This window comes from Rutidosis leptorrhynchoides, chromosome 11, assembly GCF_046630445.1.
Source record: "Rutidosis leptorrhynchoides isolate AG116_Rl617_1_P2 chromosome 11, CSIRO_AGI_Rlap_v1, whole genome shotgun sequence".
In the NCBI taxonomy this organism is placed as follows: domain Eukaryota; kingdom Viridiplantae; phylum Streptophyta; class Magnoliopsida; order Asterales; family Asteraceae; genus Rutidosis; species Rutidosis leptorrhynchoides.
This window is the reverse complement of record NC_092343.1, coordinates 163,681,400-163,687,408: the sequence shown is the minus strand read 5'-3', so window position 1 is coordinate 163,687,408 and position 6,009 is coordinate 163,681,400.

Sequence of the window (6,009 nt, the reverse complement as noted above, 5' to 3'; positions counted from 1 at the left end):
TGTGAAATAAAGTATCACCCGGGCAATGCGAATGTTGTTGCCGATGCTTTAAGTCATAAGAAAACCGTGGAAACTGTGAAATTTATGAGGACCGAAATTGTTTCAGACCTTGTTGAACAATTAAAACAAGTTCAAGCCCGAGCTTTATTGGAGGAGAATTTAAAGACTGAACTGATGACCAAAATCAAGAACCAATTGACTGACGATTCCCGTGGACTAAAGACGTTTAAGAATCGAATTTGGGTGCCTATGCTTGGAGATTTAAGGAAATTGATCTTAAATGAAGCGTACAAATCGAGGTTGACTGTCCATCCGGGTAGTACCAAGATGTATAATGACTTGAAACCGATGTATTGGTGGCCAATGATGAAGAAAGATATTGCTCAATTGGTAAAAAGATGTCATATTTGTGCACAGGTTAAGGCAGAACATCAGAAACCCTATGGTTCATTACAGCAGTTGAAAATTCCAGAGTGGAAATAGGATCATATTATGATGGATTTTGTAACCAAATTACCTAGATCTCAGAGGGGCAACGATATGATATGGGTAATTGTTGATCGACTGACGAAAAGTGCACATTTCTTAGCAACAAAAGAGATAGTTTCGTTAAGTACTTTGGCAGATTTGTACTTAAAAGAAATAGTTAGTCGACATGGGGTTCCATTGTCTATCGTATTTGACAGAGATTCTAGATTTGTGTCTAATTTCTGGAACAGTTTACAGAAAAGTTTGGGAACGAGGGTAAATCTGAGTACAGCGTATCATCCACAGACTGACGGTCAGAGTGAGCGTACAATACAGACACTAGAGGATATGCTTCCTGTGTGTTAGAGTATGGTGGTCCGTGGGATATCCATTTACCTTTGATCGAGTTCGCTTACAACGATACATATCATTCGAGTATTGGCATGCCGCCTTATGAAATGTTTTATGGTCGCAAATGTAAAACACCGGCTTGTTGGTTAGAAGCCGGAGAGAAATAGTTTGCAGGTCCAGAATTAGTTCAGATAACAGCAGACAAGGTAGCTATAGTGCGTGAAAAGTTAAAAGCGGCTCGTGACAGACAGAAAATGTACGCTGATCCACGTAGACGTCCAGTAAACTTTGAGGTAGGTGATCGTGTTTACTTGAAAGTTTCACCGTGGAAGGGTGTTATCAGGTTTGGTAAGCGGGGTAAGTTAGCTCCGAGATACATTGGGCCATTCAAGATTATACAGAGGGTTAATGATCAGACGGTTGTATTAGAGCTCCCGACAGAGTTAGCAGGAATTCATAACACCTTCAATGTGTGTTACCTTAGGAAGTGTAAGGTTGATGATGAGACGCAACTGGTTCCGTTGAGTGATTTAAGGGTTGACTTGAATCAAAAGTTAGTTGAAGAACCGATTAGGATTGTTGATAGAAAGGTAACCAAACTAAGAAGGAAGAAGGAGATCCATATGGTTCTCGTTGAGTGGAAGCATAGTTTAGGATCGAACCTTACGTGGGAGACCGAAGAGTTGATGAAGGCTCGCTATCCACATCTGTTTGACCTTGACCAGATTCCGAGGACGGAATCTCTTTAAGGGGGTGGATTTGTAACATCCTCCGATCGGGCCTAGAAGTAAGATGACATTTTTTCCCTTGGGCATAATTATGTGGTTATTTATGCCTTTATTTTATTTATTTGTGTAATATTATTTTATTATTTGGTTAAGACCAGTTTGTGACAAGGGTCACAGAACAGGTTCGTTTATTTAATTTGGACTCCGTTAAAGTAGTCAAATTAAGTACGAAAGATTTCAGATACCTGGTAAATACCCGTGTGTAATGGGGTATGGGATTTAACACCAATTAAGTGTATAGTACAGCTCTTTTTCCTCTCATTTCCCTAATTCTCTTGAAAATTCCCAAATTCACCCGTACATTCTTCTTCTTCATCTCTAACCCTAGATTTCACCAAATCTTGTTATTGGTCTTTAAGTTTGTTGGAAATCGATTTCTTGTGATTTCTAGTGTCTAAACAAGGTAATAATCGTTCAAATTCGTGCTTGAATCTGTGTCAAAATGAGTTTTAAAGTTAGGTTTTTTCAAAGTAGGTTTTGGTGCTAAATTGGTTGATTTAGATGTTGTTTGAGTGTAAAAGTTGTGGGTTTATGTTTCTAAATGTTTGGTGTAAAAGATGTAACCAGTTTTGAGGTCAAAAACGTGTCCAAAGTCGAGATTTGGTGATTTTGGGTTAAAACCCGTCACTTTGCTGCTGTTGCAGCTGATGAACTACCTTCGGCCGATGGTCGTTTGAAATGTCCCGTTCTTATTGATTAAAAACGTTCCATATTAATTGATTTCGTTGCGAGGTTTTGACCTCTATATGAGACGTTTTTCAAAGACTGCATTCATTTTTAAAACAAATCATAACCTTTATTTCATAGATAAAGGTTTTAAAAAGCTTTACGTAGATTATCAAATAATGATAATCTAAAATATCCTGTTTACACACGACCATTACATAATGGTTTACAATACAAATATGTTACAACAAAATAAGTTTCTTGAATGCAGTTTTTACACAATATCATACAAGCATGGACTCCAAATCTCGTCCTTATTTAAGTATGCGACAGCGAAAGCTCTTAATAATCACCTGAGAATAAACATGCTTAAAACGTCAACAAAAATGTTGGTGAGTTATAGGTTTAACCTATATATATCAAATCATAATAATAGACCACAAGATTTCATATTTCAATACACATCCCATACATAGAGATAAAAATCATTCATATGGTGAACACCTGGTAACCGACAATGACAAGATGCATATATAAGAATATCCCCATCATTCCGGGACACCCTTCGGATATGATATAAATTTCGAAGTACTAAAGCATCCGGTACTTTGGATGGGGTTTGTTAGGCCCAATAGATCTATCTTTAGGATTCGCGTCAATTAGGGTGTCTGTTCCCTAATTCTTAGATTACCAGACTTAATAAAAAGGGGCATATTCGATTTCGATAATTCAACCATAGAATGTAGTTTCACGTACTTGTGTCTATTTTGTAAATCATTTATAAAACCTGCATGTATTCTCATCCCAAAAATATTAGATTTTAAAAGTGGGACTATAACTCACTTTCATAGATTTTTACTTCGTCGGGAAGTAAGACTTGGCCACTGGTTGATTCACGAACCTATAACAATATATACATATATATATCAAAGTATGTTCAAAATATATTTACAACACTTTTAATATATTTTGATGTTTTAAGTTTATTAAGTCAGCTGTCCTCGTTAGTAACCTACAACTAGTTGTCCACAGTTAGATGTACAGAAATAAATCGATAAATATTATCTTGAATCAATCCACGACCCAGTGTATACGTATCTCAGTATTGATCACAACTCAAACTATATATATTTTGGAATCAACCTCAACCCTGTATAGCTAACTCCAACATTCACATATAGAGTGTCTATGGTTGTTCCGAAATATATATAGATGTGTCGACATGATAGGTCGAAACATTGTATACGTGTCTATGGTATCTCAAGATTACATAATATACAATACAAGTTGATTAAGTTATGGTTGGAATAGATTTGTTACCAATTTTCACGTAGCTAAAATGAGAAAAATTATCCAATCTTGTTTTACCCATAACTTCTTCATTTTAAATCCGTTTTGAGTGAATCAAATTGCTATGGTTTCATATTGAACTCTATTTTATGAATCTAAACAGAAAAGTATAGGTTTATAGTCGGAAAAATAAGTTACAAGTCGTTTTTGTAAAGGTAGTCATTTCAGTAGAAAGAATGACGTCTAGATGACCATTTTAGAAAACATACTTCCACTTTGAGTTTAACCATAATTTTTGGATATAGTTTCATGTTCATAATAAAAATCATTTTCTCAGAATAACAACTTTTAAATCAAAGTTTATCATAGTTTTTAATTAACTAACCCAAAACAGCCCGCGGTGTTACTACGACGGCGTAAATCCGGTTTTACGGTGTTTTTCGTGTTTCCAGGTTTTAAATCATTAAGTTAGCATATCATATAGATATAGAACATGTGTTTAGTTGATTTTAAAAGTCAAGTTAGAAGGATTAACTTTTGTTTGCGAACAAGTTTAGAATTAACTAAACTATGTTCTAGTGATTACAAGTTTAAACCTTCGAATAAGATAGCTTTATATGTATGAATAGAATGATGTTATGAACATCATTACTACCTTAATTTCCTTGGATAAACCTACTGGAAAAGAGAAAAATGGATCTAGCTTCAATGGATCCTTGGATGGCTCGAAGTTCTTGAAGCAGAATCATGACACGAAAACAAGTTCAAGTAAGATCATCACTTGAAATAAGATTGTTATAGTTATAGAAATTGAACCAAAGTTTGAATATGATTATTACCTTGTATTAGAATGATAACCTACTGTAAGAAACAAAGATTTCTTGAGGTTGGATGATCACCTTACAAGATTGGAAGTGAGCTAGCAAACTTGAAAGTATTCTTGATTTTATGAAACTAGAACTTTTGGAATTTATGAAGAACACTTAGAACTTGAAGATAGAACTTGAGAGAGATCAATTAGATGTAGAAAATTGAAGAATGAAAGTGTTTGTAGGTGTTTTTGGTCGTTGGTGTATGGATTAGATATAAAGGATATGTAATTTTGTTTTCATGTAAATAAGTCATGAATGATTACTCATATTTTTGTAATTTTATGAGATATTTCATGCTAGTTGCCAAATGATGGTTCCCACATGTGTTAGGTGACTCACATGGGCTGCTAAGAGCTGATCATTGGAGTGTATATACCAATAGTACATACATCTAAAAGCTGTGTATTGTACGAGTACGAATACGGGTGCATACGAGTAGAATTGTTGATGAAACTGAACGAGGATGTAATTGTAAGCATTTTTGTTAAGTAGAAGTATTTTGATAAGTTTCTTGAAGTCTTTCAAAAGTGTATGAATACATATTAAAATACTACATGTATATACATTTTAACTGAGTCGTTAAGTCATCGTTAGTCGTTACATGTAAATGTTGTTTTGAAACCTTTAGGTTAACGATCTTGTTAAATGTTGTTAACCCAATGTTTATAATATAAAAAGAGATTTTAAATTATTATATTATCATGATATTATGATGTACGAAATATCTCTTAATATGATATATATACATTAAATGTCGTTACAACGATAATCGTTACATATATGTCTCGTTTCAAAATCATTAAGTTAGTAGTCTTGTTTTTACATATGTAGTTCATTGTTAATATACTTAATGATATGTTTACTTATCATAATATCATGTTAACTATATATATAACCATATATATGTCATCATATAGTTTTTACAAGTTTTAACGTTCGTGAATCACCGGTCAACTTGTGTGGTCAATTGTCTATATGAAACCTATTTCAATTAATCAAGTCTTAACAAGTTTGATTGCTTAACTTGTTGGAAACATTTAATCATGTAAATATCAATCTCAATTAATATATATAAACATGGAAAAGTTCGGGTCACTACAGTACCTACCCGTAAAATAAATTTCGTCCCGAAATTTTAAGCTGTTGAAGGTGTTGACGAATCTTCTGGAAATAGATGCGGGTATTTCTTCTTCATCTGATCTTCACGCTCCCAGGTGAACTCGGGTCCTCTACGAGCATTCCATCGAACCTTAACAATTGGTATCTTGTTTTGCTTAAGTCTTTTAACCTCACGATCCATTATTTCGACGGGTTCTTCGATGAATTGAAGTTTTTCGTTGATTTGGATTTCATCTAACGGAATAGTGAGATCTTCTTTAGCAAAACATTTCTTCAAATTCGAGACGTGGAAAGTGTTATGTACAGCCGCGAGTTGTTGAGGTAACTCAAGTCGGTAAGCTACTGGTCCGACACGATCAATAATCTTGAATGGTCCAATATACCTTGGATTTAATTTCCCTCGTTTACCAAATCGAACAACGCCTTTCCAAGGTGCAACTTTAAGCATGACCATC